We start from the raw sequence: 12,249 nt of genomic DNA on the forward strand, positions 1-12,249 counted from the left end.
AGGCTAGGACTAGTTTCGAAAGCTGATCACTTAGTTTTTGATACCTCTTCTCCGACCTCGTTCAAAAGTACTGATGGCAGAACAGAATGTTTTATTATATGTGTTCCACAAATGGGTTCTGAAAAGATTGACATCTTTACTGTATAAGATTTATATTAGAAGAAATTGCTTAAAACTGATTCGTCCACGTCAACAACTGATTTCACAGTTCAAGTCGGCGTTTTTTATGGTCATTGGGATTGAAATTAGTGGTGATGCAATTTTATGGTTCGAAACCATTTTTTTATCTTACATTTTGTTCCGACCCACTTTATTGGGTTTTTTTTTGCTCAGTCAATTTTGGCCGATCAATATTCTCATTGCAGAGGGTTGTGAGTGGTATCATTAGAAAGCCCTCCCGCGCAGAATATAAAAGTAGAAGGACTTCTGATTTTTGTTTTTTCCACGGAGTTATCGATTTAATTTTTTTGCACATTTGACTGATTTTCGTTTTTTTTGTTCACATTTTCAATTTTTTTTACGCATTTTCCCCTAATTTTAACAAAAAATATGTTAAAATTGTTATAGAAAGTGCTGTTGGTTTTAACTCGAAAGATAGAAGCGTGTTGTTAAACTGTTTGATCCAATTTCTTAGCTACAATTTTTGCTAAATTGTTTCAACATTCAGCCTTTTTCAGCAGAAATAACCCTCTTCAGACCACTTTGTTTAAATTTGAAAAATTAACACACCTAAAAACTGCTGAAAGATTCTTGGTTAACTTTGAAGAGAGCTTGTTTCATTTGAGCTTCCTCTGAGAATGTTCTTGAATTAAAATTTTGACGATTTTGCTAATTTAACTAGATAACCATCCAAGTGCATCATTAATTTTCGATATATTGACTATATTTTGTTAAATTAGCCTTATTCAGAAAAACTCGGAACAATTTGTTCATAATGGAAAGCAATAGTAATGCTTGCTTTGGTCTAATCATTGCTTTTTACAGTCCACAAATAACTCGGATTGTAATCAGCCACTGTCTTTTTAGAAAATGTTTTTGCATTTTCTGCTTTTTATGTTAATTACAGGGCAGAACAATTCAAATCAAGGTTTTCTAATGACAGGTTCAATTTGCTTACTAGGTACTTTTTGGTTGTTTTAGCTTGAAAATATGGTCGCTTTGAACTGAAAAATTTTAATTTCAAAATAAACAATGGATTAATGAGCTTTGCATGAGATTATCTTTTTTGGTCAACTTAACGCTTAAAACCAGCAAAGAGAGGTCCAATTCTCATTCTAATCGAACAAGATTAATTAGTTATCGCGGTTTTAGGATTTAAGAAATGGTTTTTCCGTCTTTGATACGAGTTTTCAGAAAAAAATATTTTCAATTTTTGTACTTTTTCTCACCTTTGAGGTTTTTTTGTCTTGTCAAACTATTGACAGTTCAGATATCAAATTATTGGCGTTAAAAAGAAGTCACAATTGAACATATCCATTTTTTCAGTGTATAGATTATGGTTTTAACGGCTTCGACACCGTCTTCCAGCAGAATTTAATGATTTTTTTATTATGACTTTGCCGTTCTTTTTGTAGTCCTATGAAAAATTTTGGATAATAGCAGGCTTTGGCGCCTTCTTTTTGTCAAACAACGGAACGTATTTACTGACGTCAGTCCACCGCTAAAGTTTTTCGTGACTTAGAAATCAAATGTCCTAAAAAATATTGAATTTTTTAACTTTGCTGTTTACTGTTCTGTTTTGTCTACTCGTTACAATTGAATATATATGATGTTTTTACTGCCCTGCTTATTGTTTTAACGGCTTCCACACAAGTTTTTTCGCAGAATTTTCCTGTCTGTATTTGTGATTTTTTTGTAGACGTATGACATTCACTGAAAAATTACATATCAGTAACTTTCTCAGTGACTTTCTTTGGAGAAATAAATGAACCCACTAATGATTTCAGTTGATACCTAATGTTTTTGACTTGTTTGTAAATTGTTTTCGAAAATCTCAAAAATATTTTAAATTTGCCTCTTTTGTTTTTTGTCTACTTGTTATTCAGAGTCTCATTATTCAGAGGTCACATATGAAATTATTGGTGTTCAAAGACGGCGCAATGGATTGCATATTATTGTTTACGTGACAGATTATGGTTTTAACGGCTTCGACACCATTTCTCGCCTAATTTAATTGAGCTTTCATTTTTTGCAGACGTACAACATTCTGGAAAATTACAGATCTCAATGTCTTCACATGGAGGTGTAACTGAAAATAAACCTATTCAAAGATTTCAATTGCTATCTAATGGTTTTCATTCAGTCGCGGTTAATTTTTTTTTATTAAGTTAGTATGTTAAGTTTTTTCTTTAAAAAAGTAGACATTGAGTTTAGGATGTAAATAACGTTTGTTGTTATTTGATTTTGTTGTTTGTCTTAACTCATAGTCTTAATAATGGTAGGTATCATCGGCCGGCTAATGTGGCTTTATCTTCTGAGTGATTTGAGTTGGAAGCAAATTTTTATTCACACTTTTGAGCAATACTTGCATTTTTAAAGTTCTCTATCTCTTCCTCATTTGGTATGTAATTAAACCAAAAATGTGAGTAAGCGGGGTCGAAACATTATTTGCGAACGCACATTCCCGAGCCTCCTTAAGTTCCACACCTAATCTATTGCTTCTTATTTCAAATGACCCAAACCATGACATCACGGCTTTCATTCTCTAGGCACTCTTTCAAATTTTAAGGTAATCTCATTTCTCATCCATATACTGAGGCGAGTGCCTATAACTGCCTGTTCTTCGCAGTCCAAATTTCAAAAAACCATTTAGGCCCTATTTGAAGAAGTAAGAAGGTTATGTTGATACACCTACTTAAAGATTTATTTCAGAGTCCTCAGGAGTGTAAGCTGAAGATAATAGAAAAATTTGTTTGGCCTTCAACATTGAACATCAAAAATTCCAAAACAAAACTCAATGGTGAAAAATATAGTTAGTTGATGCTAATCCAAAGGCCTCTAAACTCAAATGTGAAATATTGTTTTAATGGGTCTCTTATTTTAACAGCTTCTAATAGGATAACTGAAGGATCCCTAAAATTAAGCAGCTTAAAATCAGTCCAGAGGACAACAATTGTATCTTCGTTTTCAAAATAGTGAAGAAACTGTTTGAAGAAACTCGATTATAACATAAAAAAGCGTCATAAAGAAATACATCAAAGTGAAACGAACACACTCTGCTCGAAAATTCAAAATATAAAAGATTTTTCTCTCATAATTGTTCTATCTCTCATATTGTTCTCTCATATTGTTCTAATTGTTATAGGGAAAATAAATTACACTTCAGAAACATTATCATAGAAACATGAGTTCACCATCAGACTGATTTTACAAATAATATGGCATGCAGAAGAAACGAATAATCATCCATATAATAATGTTAAAGGTGCTTATTAAAAAATGAAATCAATTATTTTTTTCAAGAAAGGGCAAGTTATTAAGAAAACTTGGAAAAAGCGTCAGTGTTGTCAAAGAAAAAAAACCAACGACAAGAATAAACAGGGAAATGCACCCAATAAGGGAAAGTTGAAAAAGTTGTTGCTTAAAAATATTAATGTCAAAAATCGCAAATACTTTCCAAATTTAGCACTTCCCCACCTGTTTAACATAATTTACAAGTTCCCTGCTTTCTGTATTTTGAAATCGATAAGATTTCCCAAAACTTCCACCGCGCGTCCAATTGGTTTAATTGCACGATTTTTATTTAAATTGCATTTAAATAGATTTTCTGCAATGTCGAAAAACCTTCAGAACTAATTTCACGGAAAAATGTTCTTCTTTCTTCTTCATTATAAGACCTCTACATCTTTCTCAGCATTCCCCTTTATTTTTGCGTACCACTGAGACTGCTAAAAATTTTCAAGAAATCGCCCAATTAGAGCTTCCAAAAAAGTAAACGCAAATGAAGATCAAAAACATACTACTTTTCAAATATTCTGAACACTATTTTCTCCTGCTTTCGCTGTGCTGACTTGTGTTCTCAATTGTGAAAAATGATAAATTAAGCACTTTTCTACAACCGAAAAACTATATTTAGCAAAAAAGAAGTCTGACTATCAAAATTAAAAAAGATCAAATCGGCGAATTTTACCGAAGAAGGCTAAGCTGTCTGTCTTTGTAAGAAGAATTGTAAACCATTGGTGGTACTGACCTCCGTTTTCGAAAACTTCGTTTCGTTGAAACAGTTGTAAAGAATCAAAAACAAAATAGGCAATCGAAAAGTGAAGAGCTTAAGTATATAAAAGTTCAAAAATTTATTGCTTTTAAAATTTTGCTCCAGATTTATCAAAATTGTTGTGCTGTGCCAAAGCGTTCTCTTTCAAATGTTAAGTTTTAATATCAAATACGACCGTGCCAGAACTGTTGAAAAACACAATTACTAGAGTTACACGAGCTTTAAAATATAAACAAAACAACACACATACTCACACACACACACACACACACACACACACACACACATATATATATATATATATATATATATATATATATATATATATATATATATATGCACACAATTATATATAATTATATCAATTCAAAACTTCCAAACCTAAACCACACCTGCGGGATTCTGTGGTGCAGTATACGCGTTGTGCATCATTTGTTTTAAACGAAATTTCTCGCGCACTAGTAGTCTCGACTGAGATTGTAAAGCTACTTTAAAAACACTGCATTAGAAGTTTCAACAGAAAAAGTAAATTAGACCTCTTCAATTGTTTCCCCATGATTTCAAAAATGATTTGCTCATTCTGCATTAAAGCATCGTAATTCAATGTTTATATTTGTACTCAGGTAGGTATTCTTTTACCGTTGAAAAACCATTTGAAAAACAAAAAGTATGTAGAGAAAAACTAAAACAAATTAACCATAACTAGTTTGTGTGCGTGAAAAGCTTCGTGCAAATTTTAATAAATTCATATTTGCTTAAGATAACTAACTGCTGGTAAGCTTGCTGGACGTTGATAGGCTACCAAAACAAATTTGGTGAGAGGCGAAATATATAAACAAAAAAGCCGCCCATTGGCGGACAATAGCCGCAAAATACTGTTGCGGCCCAAAAATTCGCCAATACCTAGACAAAACCGATGCAAAAAAGCTATTCTGATTTTCATGTATCCTTAATTTTTGGTCAACGTTCAAACACGAGTGTCTTTCAAGTAAAATAGCCTTGCGATTATGAGTTCTATACAATTTCATTCAGAGTTTACTTCCTCAATTTCAAATTATTTCTCAAACGATAGGCGGGGCAATGTACTTCAAGGACTCTAGCCTAAAAAATTGTACCTTTCAGAGAAATAGGGGAAAAACAAATTACCTGTCAGAAACATGAACTCACATTGACTGCTTTTACAAATGATAAGGCATTCAGACGAAACAAGAAATCATCCATATAATTTTGTTAAAGGTGCTTTTTAAAAAAATGAAATCAATTATTTTTTGCAAGAAAAAGAGCGAGCTATTAAAAAACAATAGTCAAAGAAGGAAAACAACGATAGGAATAAACACTAAAATCAAGGAAAGTTGAAAAAGTAACTGCCTAAAAATAATTATGTCATAAATCGCAAACTTTTTCCAAATTGAGCACTTCCCCGCCTATGTAACATAATTTACAACTTCCCTGCTTTCACTACTCTAGCTTTTAGAACGAAGTCTTTTGATCAAAGGTGAAAGAAAAAATATTAAAATAACACCATTTGACTCTGTACTTTGATATCAATAAGACTTACCAAAATTTGAATCCGTTTATCGCGCGTCCAATCGGTTTAATTAAATGATTTTAATTTAAATTGCATTTGAATAGTTTTTCTGCAATGTCGAAAAACCTTCAGAACTGATTTCACGGAAAAATGTTTTTGTTTTTTCTTCAATAAAAGCCCTCTACATCTTTCCCAGCATTCCCCTTTATTTTTGCTTACCATTCAGACCACTAAAAGGTTTCAAGAAATCACCCAATTAGAGCGTCCAAAAAAGTAAATGCATACAAAGACCAAAATATACTGCTTTTCAAACATTCTGAATAATATTTTCTGCTTTGGCTGTGCTGAATTGCGTTCTCAGTTGTAAAAAATGTTAAACTAAGCATTTTTCAACAACCGAAAAACTATTCAGCAAAAGAATTCCGACTATCAAAATTAAAAACGAATTAAAAATTTAAAAAAAGGCGAATTTTACCGAAAGAAAGCTAAGCTGTCTGTCTTTGTAAGAAGAATTGTAAACCATTGGTGGTACTGACTTCCCTTTTCAAAAACTAGGTTTTGTTGAAACAGTGCTAAAGAATCAAAACCAAAACAGGCAATCGAACAGCGAAGAGCTTAAGTACATAAAAGTTCAAAAATTTATTGCTTTAAAAAATGTTGCTCCAGATTCATCAAAATTTTTGTGCTCGCTCAAAGCGTTCTCTTTCAAATGTTAACTTTTAATATCAATTACGACCGTGCCAGAACTCCTGAAAAACACATTTACTAGAGTTACGCGAGCTTTAGAAAATAAACAAAACAACACACACAGGCACACACATACATATATGCACACAAATATATATAATTATATCAATTCAAAACTTCCAAACCCAAACCACACTTGCGGGATTCTGTGGTGCATTATACGCGTTTTGCATCATTTGTTTTAACCGAAATTTCACGCGCAGTAGTAGTCTCTACTGAGATTGTAAAGCTACTTTAAAAAAACTGCAGTAGAAGAATAGTTTTACCAAAGAAGTAAATTAGAGCTCTTCAATTGTTTCCCCATGATTCCATTAATGATTTCCTCATTCTGCATTAAAGCATCGTGATTCAATTTTTAAATTTGTACTCAGGTAGGCATTCTTTTACCGTTGAAAAACCATCTGAAATACAAAAAAAGTATGAAGAGAAAAATTAAAACAAATTAACGATAACTAGAAACAACCAATTTCGGCGTGATAAGCTTCTTGCCAATTTAAATGAATTCATATTCTCTTAAGATAAGTAACTGCTGGTAAGCTTGTTGGACGTTGATAGGCTACCAAAACAAATTTGGTAAGAAGTGAAATATATAAACACAAACAAGCCGCACATTGGCGGACAATAGCCGCAAAATACTGTTGCGGACCAAAAGTCACCAATGCTTAGACAAAACCGATGCAGAAAAGGCCATTCTGATTTTGAATTATCCTTACTTTTTGGTCAACGTTCAAACAGAAATATCCTTCAAGTAATCAAGCTTTGCATTAATGAGTTCTTTACAATTTCATTCAAAGATTACTTTCTCAATTTCAGTATTTCTCAAACGTTAGGCGGGGCAATATACTTCAAGGAAAGAAGCCTAAAAAAATTTGTACCTTTCAAAGAAATAGGGGAAAAACAAATTACCGGTCAGAAAAATGAGTTCACACACAGACTGCTTTTACAAACGGTAACGAATTCAGACGAAACAAGAATAATCATCCACATAATATTTCCAAAGGTGCATTTTAAAAAATCAAATCGATTTTTTTTTCACGAAAAAAGAGCAAGCTATTAAAACTTGTGATAACAGTCAGTAATGTCAAAGAAAAAAAAATAACGATAGGAATAAACAGGGAAAGGCACTAAAATCAAGGAAAGTTGAAGTTGTTGCTTAAAAATATTTAAGTCAAAAATCGCAAATTTTTTCCTAGAAACATTATCTTAGAAACATGACTTCACACTCAGACTGCTTTTTACAAATGATAAGTCATGCAGACGAAACAAGAATAATCATCCAAACAATTTGGTTAACGGTGCATTTTAAGAAAATGAAATCAATATTTTTTTTTCAAGAAAAAGAGCAAGCTATTAAGAAAACTTGGGAAAAAGAGTCAGTGTTGTCAAAGAAAAGACAACGATAGGAATAAACAGGGAAAGGCACTAAAATCAAGGAAAGTTGAAAAAGATGTTGCCGAAAAAACTTATGTCATAAGTCCAAATTCTTTCCAAATTGAGCACTTCCCCGCCTGTGTAACATAATTTACAACTTCCCTGCTCTCCACTACTCTAGCTTTTAGAACGATTAGCGACAATATTTTGAGTAAAGGTGAAAAAAAAACAAAATTTGAATCTTTATTTTGATATCAATAAGACTTCCCAAATTTTCAATCGGTTTAACGCGCGTCGAATCGGTTTAATTGTATGATTTTAAATTGCATTTATATAGATTTTCTGCAGTGTCGAAAAATCTTCAGGAATGATTCCACGGCAAAATGTTCTTGTTTTATCTTCATTATAGAACTCTACAACTTTCTCAGCACTCCCCTTTCTTGCGTACCATTGAGACTGCTAAAAGGTTTCAAGAAATCACCCAATTAGGGCTTCCAAAAAAAGTAAACGCAAATGAAGATCAAAAACATACTGCTTTTCAAACATTCTGAATAATATTTTCTGCTGCTTTCGCTGTGCTGACTTGTGTTCTCAATAGTAAAAAATGATAAATTAAGCATTTTTCTACAACCGAAAAACTATTCAACAAAAGAAGTCCGACCATCAAAATTAAAAAAGATCAAATCATCGAATTTTACCGGAGAAAGCTAAGCTGTCTTTCTTTGTATGAACAATTGCAAACCATTGGTGGTACTGACCTCCGTTCTCGAAAACTACGTTCTGTTGAAACAGTTGTAAAGAATCAAAAACAAAATAGGCAATCGAACACTGAAGAGCGTAAGTATATAAAAGTTCAAAAATTTGTTTTAACGATAACCAGAAAAGTTGTCTGAGTGACAAGCTTCGTACAAATTTTAATGTATTCATATTCTCTTAAGATATCTAACTGCTGGTGAGCTTTTTGGACGTTGATAGGCTACCAAAACAAATTTGACATGTGAGAGGTGAAATATAAACAAAAAAGCCGCCCAATGGCGGACAATAGACACAAAATACTGTTGCGTCCCAAAATGTCACCAATACTTAGACAAAACCGATGCAGAAAAGGCTATTCTGATTTTCAATTATCCTTACTTTTTGGTGAACATTCAAAAACGAATGTCCTTCAAGTAATCAAGGTTGCAATTATGAATTCTATACAATTTCATTCATAGTTTACTTTCTCAATTTAAGTTTATTTCTAAAACGATAGGCGGGGAAATTTAGCCTAAAAAAATTGCGCCTTTCAAAGAAATAGGGGAAAACAAATTACCTGTCAGAAACATGAGTTCACATTCAGACTGTTTTTACAAATGATAAAGGAATTCAGACGAAACAATAATCATCCATATAAATCTGTTAAAGGTGCATTTTAAAAAATGAAATCAATTTTTTTTGAGAAAAAGCAATCTATTAAGAAAACTTGTGAAAAGAGTCAGTAATGTCAAAGAAAAAAAACATCGATAGGAATAAACAGGGAGAGGCACTAAAATCAAGGAACGTTGAAAAAGTTTTGCTTAAACATATTAATGTCATAAATCGCAAATACTTTCCAAATCTCCAAATTGGAATACTTTCATAATTTTGCACTTCTCCGCCTGTGTAACATAATTTAGCACTCCCTGCTTTCCACTACTCTAGCTTTTAGAACGATTAGAGAAGTATTTTGTGTAAAGGTGAAAGAAAATTATTAAAATAACAAAATTTGACTCTGTACTTTGAAATCAGTAAGATTTCCCCAAATCTTCCTACGCGCGTCGAAATGGCTTAACTGTACGATTTTTCTTTACATTACATTCAAATAGATTTACTGCAATGTTGAAAAACCTTCAGAACTGATTTCACGGAAAAATGTTGTTCTTGTTTTTTCTTCATTAAAGGAAGCCCTTTACATCTTTTTCAGTGCTCCCACTTATTTTTGCGTACCATTGAGACTGCTGAGGTTTTAAAAAAATCACCCAATTAGAGCGTCCAAATAAGTAACCGCATATAAAACCCGAAAACAACCAGTTTGTCTGCGTTTACTTTCTCAATTCATACTTAAAAAGTGAGGGCAGTAAGTCATTCAGCGAGGTAAGTCATGTATGCTCAAACAACTTATCAGACGTTTCACTCAAGGTGTAAGTAGAATGTAGTAAAAAAATGACATTCACGCACTCATTCTAGAAATAACCAAAAAATAGTCGCACTATGGGTGGAAACATGTCCGATCAGGGTGGGATTGCAACCCCCGAACTCTGGAGTCCTAGCATTAACCACTGTGCTATGAGTCCCAGTATCAAGCTGCAATCGCTTTTAATTTACAAACAAGAGTGAGCGCAGTTGAGATCACTCAAAAAAGAAGGGAATCGTGAAAAAGTCATTTGAGAATTCAAAGAATGTTCTAGAACAAAAGCGCAGCGCCTTAAATGGTCAAGCGAAAATTTTGCGTTAAAAACCACTTTATGACAAGGTTAAAATAATAGCTTCAAACTTCGAACTTCGTTGGAGAGCAATTAAAACGTTGAAAACAATTTAAAAAGCGTTTGTCATCGCTTAATTACAATCATTGCACGTTCAAACATTTATTATTCAAAATTAGCTGCACCTGAAATATTTAAATTTTGCAACTGTGGCTTGCTGGTGAGCTTGTAGGATTTCTATAACTAGGAAGTGAAAAAGCAGTCGAAAAGCAAAATTTTAAATACATTAAAATATCCTAAATTATCCGCTTTTCAAATAATTTGGGTAATTTTATAAATTCGTATTATGTGGACTGTTGAAAAACAATGCTTAGCAATCGGAAAAGAGGAGCCGAAAAATCTAAAATAAGCACAAGTTGATAGATTTTACAAAAATTGTCATTTTTGTCTCCCATACAATAGTTTTACACTACATGTTAAATTTAACTCGGAAATGTGCTTATTGGAGCAACTGGTAAACGATTTAGAAAAAAGATGAGCAAATCTTCACTATATAAGATATCCAACAATAACACAAAAAGCAAACCACAAAGTCTTTGTAGTAAGACAGCACAACAGAGCCATTAGGTAAAAACAACTTAATACTATATTTGGAAACATATGTTGAATGCTGTACCGATTGAAAAATTAAAAATTTATAAAGTGAATGAAAGCAGAAAACTAGTGGAAAAAGAAAAATGGCTAAAAAAATTTTAAAATGCCAAAATATCAAATATCCAAACTAAAGAACGGTCAACTCAATCAGACAAAAACGATCGCTCAAAAAAATCGCGTGAAAAGATCAACAATGCCCTGAAAAACCTAAAAAAGTCATCAATAAACCAACATAGTTTCGTAGATCTGCAGTCTCAAAAAATAATTAAAAAAGACAGCAAAAAATCTTTTCTTTTTTATTAATAGCCGATATTTTATATTTTCAATAAGAATCCGCGCAACTTTTCCTGCTTCTATTAGCTGCTCCTAAATAATCTTCAATTAGAATGGCACACATAATTGATCTTATTTCCTTGAATTAAAGTAAAGAAAGGTCATTTCGAAAGTGAGGGAGTTCTTGAGTGTGAGGTAAGTCATGTATAACCAAAAACTTTTGCTCTCGAACGAATAGTGGGAGCTGGAATCTATTGCAGCATGCGGGAGATGAAGGGAGTAACTAAATTCACTCAGGTGGCTTCAGATGGTGTCATTAGTGGTTATATGACACTTTAACCACTAATAAAATTGAAAGTGAAAAAAAAATCACCAATTTTGGCCCACCAATTTTGGCAAAAAAATCACCAATTTTGGCAAAAATCTTGACGATGAAACAAGAAAAAAATAGCAGGACAAGTCCTAACCTACAATTCAAAGAATTTTCATTGACAAAAAAAAACAAAACTAGACCGAGAATGGACTATGAATGGATTAGAAAAATTTAGAACCCAGACAAAAAATGAAACAGTATAAATCGAAGTAAAATTGCCACATGTGAACAAAAGATAACGAGCGAGAAACACCGTTTTCTCACTATACTTTAAAATTAAAGTGAAAAAAAAATTCACGCAAAACGACTCGCCAGACCAAAAAATCACTTCCCTTTGACTTCAAAAATCATGAAAACGAGTAAAGAGATCTTTAAAAAAAGACAGCATCTTAATACAATTCAAATGCTATTAATTGTTAAAAAAAACGAGCTATCGCTTTGCGGCTATTAAAAAAGCAAGACATATTTTTATTTCAGCTTCTGGCTTCGGAGTCATTAACCTCTGCCAAAATCGAAAAAACAATTTTTTGCAAAACATTTACTATTAATACAATTCAATTTCATTAGGACTATAATTCCATAATATTAAGACGAGGAAAGCTAAAAATTTTAATATCTATCTACGATGGGCAATTTAGTTCACAGGAAA

The sequence above is a fragment of the Convolutriloba macropyga genome, chromosome 2 (genome assembly GCF_964194025.1).
Source record: "Convolutriloba macropyga chromosome 2, txConMacr16.3, whole genome shotgun sequence".
Lineage (NCBI taxonomy): Eukaryota > Metazoa > Xenacoelomorpha > Acoela > Convolutidae > Convolutriloba > Convolutriloba macropyga.